The 17,719-nt window shown below is 30.8% G+C and overlaps 1 protein-coding gene across 3 annotated transcripts in view; it reads left to right on the forward strand.

The window, feature by feature from the left end:
• Positions 1 to 17,719, forward strand: part of LOC143047995 (uncharacterized) — a 109,035-nt gene that overhangs the window by 3,389 nt on the left and 87,927 nt on the right. The window contains exon 1 of one of the 3 annotated variants that reach the window (XM_076221412.1): positions 15,058 to 15,189. The exons of the other annotated variants lie outside the window; for them this stretch is intronic. The gene's annotated coding sequence lies outside the window, so the exon portion shown is untranslated. Of the gene's footprint in view, positions 1 to 15,057; positions 15,190 to 17,719 lie in introns of those variants that run through there. 3 annotated transcript variants of the gene reach the window in all.

A 17,719-nucleotide genomic window follows, 5' to 3' on the forward strand; every position in this document is an offset into this window, starting at 1 on the left:
AAAACTTTGCTGAATTGTTTATATCTATTGTTATAAGCGCCCTTTCGATTTTTATTAATTTTCGATTTTATGTTATTCAATTGAGGGGTTTATTCACTAAAAAAGATTGTATTTTCCAGTTTTCGGACAATAACTCAAAAATGTTTTCAGCAGTTCTCATGAAACTTTGATGTATTGTTTATATACATGATATATATTGACTGAAGCTCCCTTTCGATTTTGATAAATATCTGATATCACATTGAGAAGTTATCGAATATTTCAAAAAGGTGAAGGGCGTATCATGCGCTCATGGCGTAGCTGTTTATTTGTTATGGAATACTTTTTTCAGCATTTATTGTTGTACAGTTATGGAAACTCATACATGCTTGTACCAAGTCTACTAGTTAGTAGAATACATAGTAGCTTAATAGGGGTACAATGGCTTGAAGACGAAATAAATCTTTGTTTGTAATGAGTTATGTGCAGCGTCGGAACCCAGTACATGGTGGGAACTTTCATTGTACAATGTATTTGGTTCTGCTTTAAAAAGAGCTGCGTCTATTTACCATATAGTATAAAAGGTTAACTGGTCGTAAGGACTTAGTCCTTAATTGAGATCCTTGCTAGATATTCCTTTTTGTCATATAAACACAGGCACTTGTCTCAGAAAAAAATTTCCTATATACCTTAATATAACACAGGCACTTGTCTCAGAAACAAATTTCCTATATACCTTAATAGTGTTATATAAAGGTATATTAGGGGGGGGGGGGGGGATCTGAGACAAGTGCCTGTGCATATTAAGAATTGTTCTTATTTAATATGTTCGTACGGGAAACAAGGAACAATACTCCTCATACAAAAAAATAAGATAATTCTAAATAAATGTTCCAAAAAAAATGGAATTAATTACAAAGGATTATCATAAGATATACTGGAATTGTCCTGGACCTCACTTCTGTGATGGGTATAATTATGTTAATGGAATCCTTCTCCAAATACGGGACCAACATATTAGTAGTGGTAGACTCCAATATCCAATGATCATCAATTTCTACCTATTTTGGCTGTCCAAAAAAATGCTAACATTCCAATTTTCAATAACAGTTAACAGCAAAAACATTATCACAATAACAGATAACAAAAAAACTAAAAGCCCAATAACAGCTAACAATGAATAAGACAATAACAGCTAACAGCAAATATATTTTCAGAATAACAGATAACAAAGAATTAAAATGCCCCATAACAGCATAACAGCTAAACCCCTTGCCCCCCCTCTATACAGATCGCTTTAAAGCTCCGCCCACTGCCGGACTACGTTTGTGTATTGCTGTTGACGAGTGTTGTATGAACCTGCGTGACCTCAGAATGTGTACTGCAGTCGCATTCCAATGACGTATTGTTTGACTTTATGCGAATTCACGATTACTTTTATACGTTCTGTAAGTTTTCAAACATTTCTTTAGAGCAATAAGAATTAAACCAATTTTCTGATAACAGACAAACATGAACAGAATGTCAAGTTCAGTTCAAAACTCCGAAGCGTAGGACAACTCGTACACTTCTGTTTCAAATTGGACAATGTTTTGTTATTTGTTTTTACTGTTGAAATTAGTTGTTATGTTAAAATAGATAATTATTCACCTTGAGAGATGTATTATTGTTGACTATTCGAGATTCTTTTTTTGCGAACCAGTCTTCAGCTAAATGTGTTATTTTAATATTACTACGCGGGCCTCAAGGGATTTAAAATTGAAAATAAATGCATAAGCGTGAGTTTTTGTGTCTTGAAAGCACAAAAAATATACAGAATTAATTGCAGGATAAGGACAAAGCGAGCTATTACTCCTGTTTCTAGCCGAATACAAATACAGCTGATATTTAAAGACACTAAAACAGTTATTGTATATGTACATTCTGATGTTACACTAACATATATACCGTCATTTCGATGTAAATATCAAATGGAGAGAGAAATGGAAACACAAGTACATGTACATTGTAATTTAATTTGAAACTGGGATTATTACATGTACATTGACACTTAACTCGTTTTGTTTTTAAAATATGAATACTTTTAGACATACACTTTCTTAAATTTGAAATTTATGATAATCAACACTTGGCAAAAGAAGACCGGACACAAAAAAACTTGAGAAAACCAATTTGTTATAAATTATATTGATTTGAATACTTTGAGAGTAAATTTATTAGTTCCTGATAGAAGTATAGATACGCACCCTGCGGATGGGGTTTAGAACAAGACATTAGATGCAATTGTCTGTGTCATATAGAAGGAAATGCGTATTTTCCATATTCGATTAGTTTTCTGACAGGAAGAAGCAAGCTTCGGCAACGCAAATAAAACATATTTCCCCAATAGATAAGATATAATTGACTCGTTTGAATGTGATACAACCTTCTCTGTTTTCGAAAAAAAAAATGAATAAACTGTTTGACTGATATATCTAATTTAGGAGTGATCGTCAATGAGATAACTACTAGAACACACCCGCGAAATAGCGTGCATTTAGAGCTTGGTTGAAAGTATGTAAACTGTAGAAGGGAGAATTTTTGTAAAAGATTTTATGTCTGGTGAATTTCAATAAAAAGGTATCAAAATTCATAGGTACTTGAAAATAGTTTAAGCCCTCTCCCTTGCTTCCAAAGTCCGTTATTATTTTTTCTATTAAATTCCATTTTTTCGCGTTTCTGTATACTATGAACATACATATACTATAATTAAAGTGAATTTGCTATCAACTATCAAATTCAAGTTTCTTCTCCTATGCGATCACTGCTATATTATATAGAGAGTCTATATCAACGCAACTGATGATAATTATTGTCCTGTCCCCGAGTACTCTTATGAAATTTATGTGCAATTTAAATCCGGAAGTCCTGTTTGACTTAAAAGCAAAATGGCGGGCATTTTAAGCTTGGTTGAAGTATGTTAACTATTTTAGGAAAAGATTTTATGTCTGGAGAATTTAAGAAATGATATCAAAAATCAAATTGGTACATGGAGACAGAACGATATTTTTAAGCCCTCTCTTTTTTTTTCAAAGTCCGTTATTATTTTGTTTTCTGTTATATTCCATTATTTTTGCATTTCTGTATACTATGAACATACGTATCTATATTATAAATATTAAAGTGTATTTAATTTTCTATAAACTATTAAAGTTCTAAGTTTCTTCTCCATGGGGATCACTGCCATATTATATAGACAGTCTCTATATATATTATAGTAGTATATTAATAATAGTATACATGCAGATAAACGCGAAAATAAATGTCCTGTCCCCGTCCGAGTAAATATGAAAATTCTGTATTAGGTAAAACCGAGGTATAATAGTAGTGGTTCTTACGATCTAAAAACCACGATATAGACAACGCCCTGATTGGCTTATTAATTTTTAATTTTTGTTATCTATCATACGATTGGTTTTCAATGTTAAAACCGTATGTCATATCTGACTTAAAACTCGGTTTGAATACGGAATCAATATCCGGACGTCTTTAGGTGTCAGACCACCAATTACTCCCTCCAATTTAGAACGTATAAAGTAGCCCTACTCTGACACAAAATAGTGCTTTTAATGTCCCTGTTTACTTAAACTAACCAACAAATTTGCAGAAATGAAACTTTTATTTGGTGAAAGAGAAATATATCTAGATCATTTTGAGCCAAAATTTACTTGTCAATGAGTTTGCATTAAAAATTGAGGAATAATGCGCTCCATAGTATACTAATTTTAGATTTCCAGAAAACCAGGTTAACTTTTGTTTTGGAGTACCTCTGTTTGATGGTCAGTTATTTTGTTAGAAGGCTTTAAAGGTATGGTGAAAATTGGCATGTAGAAAGCTGATACATGTACAATTAAGGATATACCTGGTTTCTATGAAGTTAAACTTAAGGTAAAATATTTAGAAAGCTGTGAAAATTGCAAAATTTGGTTGAACAGATAGGGATTTTTAATTGGTGGTCTGACACCTTTATTTTCGTTTTTCTCCCAAAATAACCCAAACTGAATAGTCATGATAGTCATAAGAATGGATGACAAATGCAGCTATGCATGGTACCTATAGAACACAGAGGCATGATGATTAATTTATTGTGGAAGGAAGAGAAGCGACACACAAAATGAGGTCTTCTCGTTTGATAGTATAGATCCACAACATTCCAAACGATGTGGATGTATTTTTTGGGTGTAATGTAAACAACTACGGAAGAAGGTTACCCTACTATAATGAAGTCATAATTTTTGTTCCTGGAATTGCCACAAATACATCCGTAGTAAAAATAAAAATTCAAAAATATTTTATTGGACAAAGCACATATGATACAATGCGTATTCCAAGATACAAACACATTAAACATGACAATTTATGCAAATACAACATAAAGAAACATTTCAAGTACTAATTATATATATAATATCACAGTATTACTCAGTATTATACTTATGGTAGACCAACTGACATTAGATTTTTATTACGAAGTTCAAAAGTTTGACTTAAATAATTACATATTTGTCTGGTGTCAACCAGATTTACTGGGTTAAGTAAATAAATCGTTGATTTAATATCATCATTATAAAGGTTATTGAAAATATCAAACTTCTCTCGAAGGTCTTTATATAGAGGACAATATAAAAGAAAATGAACTTCATCTTCCACTTTATCTTTACAAAGTATCTTTCACTTGCTAAAATTTTTGGTTTGCTATATCTCCCAGTTTCAATTGCAAGTGAATGTGCACTTATTCTAATTTTTGTAAGCAGTGATCTATCATATTTCTTAATATCAAATCTTAAGTAAGCTTTTAAGTCAAAAGATGAGCACATTTTACTATAAAATCTTAGTTTACCTGTGTTATTAGATTTGATATGCTGAAGTTGACCCAAAATCTTGCATTTATAAAAGTTTTTTAGTGAGTCCTCAAACACATTATGTGATATTTGAATTGAATCAAAGTTGATTAACTTTTTTAGTTTATGTAATGATTGTACCCAGCAAGAGCTCTTTTGTGTATACAATTTTTTATCTTCAATGAATGCAGATTTTAATAAATCAAATTTTGGGTTGTTTCCAACTTCAATGTCAGTTAATCTAGCATAGTATTTAAACATTAGTTTATATGATATAAAACACACTGGATATAGCTCAAGTTCTGTACGTAAAGCTAAATTGGAAGCCTTACCATGAACACCAAGAATATTTTTCATAATCATATTCTGAACCTTTTCAAATGGCAGTTTATCAGCAGTGTCAAGATTTATATTAAAATCTGAGATCCAAATTTCAGATCCATAAGTCATAATTGGTGAAATTAATGAGTTGAAAAGTCTTACCCATTTTTCCACTGCAATACAATTAGAATATGGTAATTTTGATTTCAAGGCGAAATATGCCTTACGTGCTTTATCAGCAAGATTTTCAGCTGCTATATTAAGTTTACGTCTATTGTTGAAGACTATACCTAAGTATTTATATTCTTTAGCAGATTCTAATGGTTGGGGACCAAAATAAAAATAATGTTTATCTAATAAAGATCTATTTTTACTATTTGATAAAATCATAGTTTGGGTTTTCTTGGTGTTCACATTTAGGCCCCAATCAATACAAAAAGATTGTAAGGCATCCACACAGTGCTGCAAGCCATTAGGTGTTTCTGAAATTAAGATTAAATCATCTGCATAAAGAAGATGACTAAAGTTATTCTGATTTAAATTAACTGGATCAGACAAAACGGGGTTGAAATAGGAATCGATGTCATCAACAAAAATATTAAAAAGGGTGGGGCTAAGACTGTCCCCCTGTTTCACCCCTAAATTAGCATGGAATGATTCACTAATAAATCCATCTGTTTTACAACAATATAATGTATTACTATACATATGTTTTAACAAGTCATAAAATTTCCCACCTATTAAATTGGTGGGTCTTAAAACCTAGTGAACTTTTAAATTGATATAACTTTTTTTATTATAGCCACACAAAAACCGACATTAGGCTCAATATCTTTCCATTGGAAATTTTTTGGTATTTTACTCTTTTGTTGCGGCTATGTACATTATAAAGCGTATAACAGTGAGAGAAAATGACCTTGTGCAATGCCAAGATACATGTATCGACAGATTGTGGATCCGTGAATGTTCATATATATATAACAATAATATTTAGTTTGCTTTTAATTTTACTGATACAGATGTAACAAAATCAATATTAATTCCAATAAAAACAATATTTAAGTATCATTTAATAAATAGAAAAACGTTTGCTTGATATGATTGTGTATAAGAGTAGTGTAGAAAAGTCAAAACTGTCAACAGAATTAAAAGGGTCATCAAAAGCACGTAATTTATCTAAAACATGCACAGAAGTTTTTACTCTCCAAAAAAATTAATAACACTATTTTCATAAATTTTATTTCAAGAATATAAGATAAGTTCTTTGATTATAGTAACTAAGAAACTTGTTAAAAGCACTGACAGATTAGTTGTAGGATACTTACTAGAGGCCTAGATGAAACGCTATTTTACTGTTTTTTTTTGTAGTTTAGGTAACCAATACAGATGTTCAGAAGAAGCCTTTGGCTGTGATGTGATTATAATATGTTTGTTTACTATATGCCTCTCTGTGGAGCGCACAGACTTAATTGAAAGTAGACGAATTAAAAATTCTATCCTTAAGAACTTCCATGTAGTATTTACGCCATACCACCACCACATTGTTGGCTGCGTAGTCGGCCGGTACAAACACAAACCGCGTTGAAAGGTCTTGAAGTTTGTTTCTTATTCTGGAAATAGGCATATTTTGTATCCTATATATATTTTTGAATGATTTTCAAAATGTCATATTCGAATATCCACAACATTCATACATTTATCTTAAAGGGCATTAGCTACGCGATACATAACAAATATAAAATATGTCTTTTTTGTTCAATCATTAATGAAAGTGAACTAGTGGAATACTAATTCGTTTTTAGCATGCAGCCAGTATCGTCCAATTTTGAAAAAATAAGCTAAGAAACATTGATGATGAATTATTCATTTGCATTTGAATAATTCGACCTCTTTGAAACCGTATTCATGTGAACTACAATTTAACCCCTTATATAAATAGGGATGAATAACGAATGAATTGTGTGCGTGTTTGATTATTTTTAAAACTGTTAAAGGAAAGAATGTCAACATTGAAAGTGAAACAAAGGTAAATCATTTGATTGACTGATTCGATCACAAAAAATCATTCTTACACAGGTAAAAAATGATGATAAACATATATTTTTAATCTATAAATGAAATTAAATTGACCTAGAAGAATGAAAGTGCACATGTTCCGCTATCTATTTTATATCTATATTTATGTTTATATCGCTTATATGGAAACCAGTGGTCTTTGGGAGGTCAACTCGACAGTTAATAAGATGGCGTCTAGATTAAAATACACACGAAACGAAGCTACATATTATCATGCCCTTGCCCTGTAAACTATTTTTCTAGACTTTTTTTTATAATTTGGATAAATGTTTTACATTTTTATAAAACAAATATGAGAGTTTGAGTTAAATCGGAGGACATGAATTTGACAGTAAGTGCCCCTTTCATATGAATCAAGATATTTTTTTTCATCAGATATATTATAGTTTATTTTTAACATTAATTGTAGAAAGATGTTTCAAAATTCATTGTAAAAACTAAAATGGAAAACACAAAAAAAATCATTATTTAATTGTTCTCAATCCCTTCATTTTTATGGCATGTCACATGCCTCGTCTTTGAAATAATTCTATTGATCTGCATCTATTTTAGGTCTTTTGTTTATCCATATTCTTATACAAAGATCGTCATTAAATTCGACCCAGCAGTAATATTAAAAAATAAATAAAAGTCGTTTAAACTTTGCTGAACACAAATCAAATCAAAGTCAAATCGTGTTTATTTGGAATTTCTGTAACTTGCATATGGGGCCGGGTTGTCTTAAGAAATTACCCAAAAAAAAGAAACAATTATTCAGCTTTGCATTTGGCACTGACATTGATTCTCTCCATTTCTTCAATTATACTGAAGATTCACATTTTTTTTTTATTTCTACGAAGTAATGAATGATTTTGTACAAAGTTGTGTATTGGTCAACTATATTTTCAAGATAAGAGTACGTTTGAAATGCGCAGTATATCTGACGGTAGTTAATGCATACATGTGCATTGTCCATATAATCACATAAAACACAGAGGTGTTGTTTATGTCTATGACATAATATGTAAATATCGATGTTGTTTGCAAACACAATTATCTTCCAAAGATAGCAGATTTATTAAAGTCATATGAATCAGCTTCTTGAAAATAAAAGTTGTCGGAATAATTTAACCAATGCATGTACTTTGTTTTAAATATTTGTTACACATCTGTATAACGTACTATCGACAAATAATATTTCATTCAGTGTTTGTTGATCGCAAGATACATAAAGTATCTTTTGAGTTAGCTGACGAAATTTACATGATCGAGTGGAAAGCATGACAGATTAGTAAATTGAAAGAGCCATGGTCTGTTTCATGCTTTCATCATGGTTTTCCCTCGCACTTGCGCTGTAAGGTGGTTGAAGTTAAAACGAGAGGTGTCGAAGTTAAATTTTTGGCGAAGTAGTGTCTGGGAAGTAAAAAAGTTCAATATCGGGAAATTTAAGAAGATTTTGATAGTATGAAATTCAAAACAGTGTAGCTGTGGCCATTGATTGACCCATCAAAATCATCCATTGACTGGGACAATTTACGTGAACGTTTGTCTGTAACAACCACTGTTCATGACGTACCTACGATAGACATTTAAACTGTGGGATCAACAAAGGTTTCTTAACGCCTTTAATTATAAAATAATTCGAAAAATTAATCAGGAATAACCTTTGTGTTTTGATTTATATAATTGATATAAATCAAAATATCGTGTTATTTCTGATTAATTTTTCGAATTACTTTATTTAGGTGTTGAGAACCTTTGGTGACCCCATAGTTTAAGTGTATTTAAAAAGTACATAGTGAGCATTGGTCGTTACATACAAACGTTCACCTAAATTGTCCCAGTCAATGAATGATTTTAATGTGTCAATCAATGGCCACAGCTACACTGTTTTGAATTTCATACTAATATAAAGGATTTTCTTTGTTAAAAAGGGTTCACGTTCACTTCTTTTAATAGAGTAAAACTTAGATATTCGAGTTATAATACATGTTCAACCATTTTTTAAAGTTTGAAATTTCATATAATCTAATCAATTAAGTAGATTCTTTTATGCAGGAAGATGTGCGATCTTTATGATATTTCTTGATTAGCAGCGATAAATAATAATAAAAGTACATTTATAAGTGATGTTCCCGGTTGCCTATTTCCTGAAACAATCAACTAACTGAATAATCTTATGGCCACCTTGTTAAAGTAAAATAATAAATTTTGAAATTCCTTTATTTAAACTAATAAGTATGATTTAAGAGTATTTTCAACGTTGAATAACATGAAAAAAAAATTAAAAATTATTTAATTTACATTTATTTAAAACTTAATGTGAATATATTTATTTAAGGTTATATCGATAAACTAATATTCATAATGTTAATGAGCTAAATTAACTACAGTGATTTAATATATTCACGGTTAAAGTAATAATTTACATTGCCTAAAAAATTAAAATACTTTTACATAAAGATATGGCTGAATCTCGGAGTAGTTTTTTTCATTGAAATTTTCTGACATACTTATGTCGAAACAAAATACGCTAAACGTAAACTCCATAGACCTTAAACTAACCGAACATAAATAACCCTCATGAAAAGAAAAATCATCGGTACAGATAACTTTAATGATTGTCTTTCTGTACTCCAGATTTCGATTTATTAATTTCAACTTTGGAATCGGATTCAAAAATACTTATTGAGTGGTTCAGGGTAAATAAAATGCAAGCAAATCCTGACAAATTTCTAATTTTGGCTGTTGGCAAAAAGACTTTCGAAAAGGATCCATCTATACATATTCAAAATTCGAACCTTACATGTGAAAAAACAGTAAAATTATTAGGCATTGAAATAGACTACCAGCTAAACTTTGATGTTCATATTAGCTCAATCTGTAGGAAGGCATCACAGCAATTTTAAAAATGTTATAAAACGTTTAGGCTCAGTTTTGAATAGACTTAGTAAACTTACTATATTTCATACTTTTATTCTTAGTAATTTTAATTTTTGCCCTTTGGCATGGCATTTTTGCTCTGAGAAAAATTCCAAAAAACTAGAAAAGGTGCAGGAAAGAGCACTCCGTTTTGTATATGAGGATTTTACCAGCTCCTACGAGGACCTCTTACTTAAAGCTAAGGTGCCCTCCTTGCAGATCAGACGGATAAGAACAATGGCTCTAGAAACTTTTAAAATTATAAACAACATAGCTTCTGCGTGCTTACACAATTTGGTGAATGTAAAAAAAATCAAAATATTCTTTCAGGTATGTAAATATTCTTGAAATTCCACAGGTAAAGTCAGCCCGTTACGGTAAAAAATCGTTCAAATTTGCTGCTGCTACTTTATGGAACAGCCTTCCAAAACATTTCAGGACTGAAAACAGTTTTTCACATTTTTAAAGTCTTGTTCAGTCCTGGAACGGTTTGGAATGTCGCTGTTCTGCTTGCAGATAATTATTGAGCTGTTTATTTATTATTTATGCTGTTTTGGTGGCTCTGGCCTAGCATGTTTTTACTTCATTCGAAAATTTGTTGCATATTTTTATTGTATGCTGTGTATGTGAGATTTTCAACTTTGTATTACAGGTTGTTTTATATGTCAAAATGCACTGTTTTTATGTTATTTATATGTTTTTATATTCGGTCAAAAGCTCCTTAGAGCTTGTGTTGCTTATTTGTACTTATGCCGAATCAAAATAAAGTTTTCTTATCTTATCTTATCTTATCTTATCTTATCTTATCTTATTAAAACGTCCATTCTCACTGTGTCTAAACCACACCGGCAGAATTTGATCGGACTCGATGGTATCTAACATCCGGCACAATGACGGAACATCAATAGACAGAAGAAAGATAGGTTTCTCCTTATTTTCTTATTTTTTTAATGATATCGAAGAATATATATACATAAACAACTATTTTCTATTGTGATATGCAATATTTTCTACAACCGTTCTATATTAACGGAGAAATAAGTCAAAATGCATGTCAAAATGACGAATTGAGTGAACCTTGCCTCGAAATTGTTTAATTTCTCTTTAAATTGTTCACATTGTACGGAAAGAAAGGTACGGGAAGATAGATATTGACACAGAGATTGCAAAACTAGTCATTATGAGCATCTCAATACTTGTATTTATGTGTATGGAACGAAAGAAATAGGTCATGTCAAATAAAAATACACCGGTTTCGTCATTGTTGTTTACTACACAACACCCGGTTTCGTCTATATATATCACCCGGTTTTTTATATTTTTTTAAAACCAACAATTAATGAAAAGCAACGTTAACACGGATCTGAACATTGTCTTTCGAAAGAAATTAAATATATATGTATTATAAAGTAAACTTGGCGTGTTTACATTTATTTACATAGGTAATTATAGTACTACACATTTTCCTAATGAAAGTCGTATCCGTTATTTCACTGATCTTCAAACTAATTTTAAATGGAATATAAATACTCAATAGCAAACACTGATATCTAATTATTTTTTTAACATTAACATTATGATATTTTTTTTATATAGGTTTTGAGATACATCGCAGTATGTGACCCCCCCCTTTTTTTTTACAAAGAAAACCTAATTAACGCTTAAAAACAAAATTTAAAACATCACCATAAAGTATGCAGAAGTTAAGATTTATATTACTAAGAAGTGTGTAAAGTTTGATGCAGTAATGATAAATCATTTTGAGATATGGCGCGACATGTTAACAAAAAACACACTCCTGTTTTACTTACAAAGTTCTGTAACTCAAAAAGATTTAATTTGATTTTCACTAAAAGGTTTACAAATCGTTTGACCATTTCAAGAAATAACTTTGTTAAGTTTCATGAAAACTAGATAAGCTCAAGTTACGGTGCGACATGTTTACGCTGGACATAAAGATAGACGGATAGCTAGACGGACGGACCGAATGACTGATAGATGGAGGAACGGACGGATGGAAGGACGGACGGACAGACGGGTGTATACAATAAAACGTCCTGTCAAAATTGGGACGGGCGTGTAAAAACGCAAAGAAATGAAAAAAAAATCGTAATTAAAGGTCAATAAGTTTTATTAGGATATCGGCCAAGTCGATTTATTTGTATATTTGTCTGCCTTATCATTTTCCTATATAACTTTTATATATATTTGAGAAAAGATGTATAGAAATCGATAAAAAGAACTTGATATTCGGCATTTATTATAATAAACATAATCCAACTCACATAATCCGATTTCCCGGGTGTCCATGTTTTCTCATTTCTTACAATATTTTAATTCGGTATACACTTTATAAGATAAGTGGCGAATCTAGATGACGTATAGGTTGCACGCCCCGACCCCACCTTCGGTTGCCAAAACTATATTGATTCCTGTATTTAACGATTTTGTAAAGCAAAAAATAATCAAAATATTGTTCGACTCGCTACGCTCGGCGGTATGTAAAGGTTGTTCGAAATACGCCCACTTTGAAATAAACTGAATCCGTCTGTCCGTATATATTGTCAAAATATATTGACCAACGTCAGTGTACGATCATCATAACACAATGGCGACAGTACAGACTCGGTTTTTTTAATAATGTTAACAAAATAATTATTATTGAATTTTATCGATGACCTGAGACTATTATACTAATTTGTACATAGCAGTATAGTTACAATTAGTGATAAATAAATTTTATTTTAATGCATGGTAGTTGTAATCCTACATTCATTTTCTATGTCGATTATGCATGCATATACATTTGTCTTATTATCAACGTTTATCCTTAAGAAGATTTATTTTTAACGATGGTAGAAAAGATTACATACATGGAATGATTAGATTACTTATAAAGGTGTCCATTCTTTTGTGCGAGAAAATCACATATCAATTGTGTGTTTCGATTTTTAAGACCGTAAACTTTAATTTCAAGTTTAAACATGTTCAACATATTTTCCCATAACTCATATAGAAAACGCATGTTTAGAGAGCTTTAATCTCAATATGCTGTTAAAAAAGTTCGGAATGCAAAGTAAAATTAAAATATTTGTGTTCTATAAGAGTAGGAATTTGCTTATTATTTATTTGAATCTGAGACTCATATAAATAATAAGCCGCTGTCCGGTGAACGAACTTGTTTTCGAACGACCCACAAAACTCATTTTGAACGCTGAAGTTAAATAATCAATTTTAATGTAATGCGATTATGATTTTTTTTATTTGACCAAACCGGGTTATGCATTTTGAAATCTACGACGTAACCGGGTTGTATACATTGACGAAACCGGCCAGTTCCATTTTGACATGACCCATTTCTTTCGTTCCATACACAGAGTTACAATTATTGAGATGCTCATAATAACTAAATTTGCAATCTCCGTGTCAATATCTATCTTCCCGTACCTTTCTTTCCGTACAATGTGAACAATTTAAAGAGAAATTAAACAATTTCGAGGCAAGGTTCACTCAATTCGTCATTTTGACGTGCATTTTTACTTATTTTTCCATAAATATAGAACGGTTGTAGAAAATATTGCATATCACAATAGAAAATAGTTGTATGTGTATTTATATTCTTCGATATCATAAAAAAAAATAAGAAAATAAGGAGAAACCTAGCTTTCTTCTGTCTATTAATGTTCCGTCATTGTGCCGGATGTTAGATACCATCGAGTCCGAACAAATTTTGCCGGTGTGGTTTAGACACAGTGATTCTGTATTATTGTTTTTACAATAACTAAAAAATTGTAATCAGTACATTTAGGGATTATACAATATTTTTTATGGCATGAAATACCGAAAAGACTAATATTTTTGTACAAACAGGGACAAGAAATACAGTCTGTGGAAAGGTATAAATATCGCGCAAGATTTTAAAATAATAAAAAGTTTGATCGAGTTTAAAATTATCAACCAACTTTATGAGAACCAGTATGTTTAAAGAACTCTCAATTCGCAACTCTTTGATGATACTCAAATAAAAGATTACAACTCTTCCTGCATTTTTTTGGAAAAAAAAGAGATTACATAATTTTGACAGAGAGATTAAAGAAATTCAGTATGAAAATTAGAAAAAAAACCCCAGAAAATAACGTAACTTAAGCTTACTTTTGTTTGCTTAATGCACTAGCATTGAGCATTCTCACATTTTCCTCAAGTGGGTTGTCTTTTAAAACAAAAACAAATAACTTATGAAGAGTTTAACAAAGTTTTTTTTATTTTATTTCTCCTTTTAACATACCTACGATGTGTTTCATACTTCTTGACATGATGCAAATCAATCATATTAATATCATTATGTGGCCAAAAGGATGCCTACATAATTCACCATAATATACCAAATGTAAATGGTTCACACGGAAGGACCCCTGTCTTTTTCGAAAGTTTCATTCACATAAAAATAGGATTGCATATATACATGAATGTACCTTTATCAACAATCTAAATCCGCATACCATACTTGTTTATGGTTTCTATAGAATTTTATTAATAAACAACAATCCAATGTAACCGAGAATCGTCCATTATTTGTAAAAGAAACATGTACAGGTAAGACTTCTAGTATTTCTCCAAATAATTTTAATATCGAGTGAAAAAGGTATATAAAAGTGATCTCAATTAGAGCATGCAAAAAGAAGATAAGTATTCCCTTATTGACGTTTCTCTCATTTCCATGTAATATGTGTGAAGTGGCAAAGCTTGAAATCTTATATCATCATGCTGCTCTTAAACTTAAAATGCGAGTTATAGGCTTAGACTGTTGAATGATATAAGGACAGGAAATAGACATCTCTACAGTTTATGCGTACTTCCTAATTCAAGAAGTAGGTTAATCTGATGCGAAATTTGTAAAACGATGCAATCTGTATATTAAATTTCAAACTAATTTTGTACAAATCGTCACCATTTCACTGTGTCTAAACCACACCGGCAAAATTTGCTCGGACTCGATGGTATCTATGACGGAACACCAATAGACAAAAGAAAGGTAGGTTTCTCCTTATTTTTTTTTTTTTTTTTATGATATCGAAGAATATATATTATACATATACAACTATTTTCTATTGTGAGACGCAATATTTTCTACAACCGTTCTATATTAACGGAGAAATAAGTCAAAATGCATGTCAAAATGACGAATTGAGTGAACCTTGCCTCGAAATTGTTTAATTTCTCGTTAAATTGTTCACATTGTACTGAAAGAAAGGTACGGGAAGATAGATATTGACACGGAGATTGCAAATTTAGTTATTATGAGCATCTCAATAATTGTATTTCTGTGTATGGAACGAAAGAAAAGGTTCATGTCAAATTAAAATAAACCGGTTTCGCCAATGTTGTTACTACACAATCACTCGGTTTCGTCTATATATATCACCCGTTTTTTTTGGTTTTTTTTTAACAAACAATTTATGAAAAAAAACTTTGGCATGGATCTGAACATTGTCTTTCGAGAATTTAAATATATATTTATTGTAAAGTAAACTTGGCGTGTTAAAATCTATTTTAAACGGGCACTTTTGGACATAATTAATTATGATAATACACATTTTCCTAATGAAAGGCGTATCCCTTATTTCACTTAACTTCAAACTAATTTTAAATGGAATATAAATACTGAATAGCAAACACTGGTATCTAATTATTTTGTAACATTATTATATTTTCTTTGTTTATAATAGTAGTATGTAAAGATGAAAAATAAAAGGATGTGTTTTGATTGTGCCATAATTTCAATTTACTATACACTTAGTTTACAATATTTACTATCAATTATTAATAAATTTATGCATTCAATCATTGACGAACAGTCCCAAACCGACTATAGTCTATACTGTTCTGCACGCCCCGACCCCACCTTTGGTTGCCAAAACTATATTGATTCCTGTATTTAACGATTTTGTAAAGCAAAAAATAATCAAAATATTGTTCGACTCGCTACGCTCGGCGGTATGTAAAAGTTGTTCGAATTACGTCCACTTTGAAATAAACTGAATCCGTCTGTCCGTATATATTGTCAAAATATATTGACCAACGTCAGTGTACGATCATCATAACACAACGGCGACAGTACAGACTCGTTTTTTTTAGTAATGTTAACAAAATAATTATTATTGAATTCTGTCGATGACCTGAGACTATTATACTAATTTGTACATAGCAGTATAGTTACAATAAGGGATAAAACTATTTCTTTTAATGCATGGTAGTTGTAATCCTACATTCATTTTCCAAGTCGATTATGCATGCATTTACAGTTGTCTTATTATCAACGTTTATCCTTAAGAAGATTTATTTTTAACGATTGTAGAAAAGATTACATACATAGAATGATTAGATTACTTATAAAGGTGTCCATCCTTTTGTGCGAGAAAATCACATATCAATTGTGTGTTTCGATTTTTAAGACCGTAAACTTTAATTTCAAGTTTAAACATGTTCAACATATTTTCCCATAACTCATATTTAGAGAGCTTTAATCTCAATATGCTGTTAACAAATTTCGGAATGCAAAGTAAATTAAAATATTTGTGTTCTATAAGAGTAGGAATTCAAGTTTTTGCTTATTATTTATTTGAATCTGAGACTCATATAAATAATTAAGCCGTTGTCCGGTGAACGAACTTGTTTTCCAACGACCCACAAAACTACTTTTGAACGATGAAGTTAAATAATCAATTATAATTTAATGCGATTATGATCTTTTTTATTTGACCAAACCGGGTTATGCATTTTGAAATCTATGACGAAACCGGGTTTTATACATTGACGAAACCGGCCAGTTCCATTTTGACATGACCCATTTCTTTCGTTCCATACACAGAGATACAATTACGGAGATGCTCATAATAACTAAATTTGCAATCTCCGTGTCAATATCTATCTGCCCGTACCTTTCTTTCCGTACAATGTGAACAATTTAACGAGAAATTAAACAATTTCGAGGCAAGGTTCACTCAATTCGTCATTTTGACTTATTTCTCCGTTAATATAGAACGGTTGTAGAAAATATTGCATCTCACAAAAGAAAATAGTTGTATATGTATATGTTGTGTACAAGTTATCATTTTGTACAAATTACAATTTGTACAAATATTTGTAGAAATTAAAATTTGTATTTTGACTTTGTACAAAAATTGCTTGTACAAAATTATAATTAATAAATTTGACTAAAATTCACTTCTAACTTGTACAATAATTTATATTATCGCTATTTTGTGCATTTTTCTTTTGATCTTTTTTTTCATGTTCATATCATGCTTCTTGCTTGAGATGGAAAAATTATCGCTAGAAACTAAGGAGGCTACGTGGCGTTGCTAACGAAATTGACATGAAATTGACAACGTCGTCATAGGTAAAATAGCGATAAACAGATTATCATTGGTCATCTCAACTCGATTGCTTTACTCACTTTCGCTGTACCAGCTCAAGCGAGAAAATCAATCTCGTTGAGATGATCAACGATAATCTATCAGTATGGATTTTGTAATATAAAACATTTAAAAAGTATTAATTCA

Source organism: Mytilus galloprovincialis, chromosome 1, assembly GCF_965363235.1.
Source record: "Mytilus galloprovincialis chromosome 1, xbMytGall1.hap1.1, whole genome shotgun sequence".
In the NCBI taxonomy this organism is placed as follows: domain Eukaryota; kingdom Metazoa; phylum Mollusca; class Bivalvia; order Mytilida; family Mytilidae; genus Mytilus; species Mytilus galloprovincialis.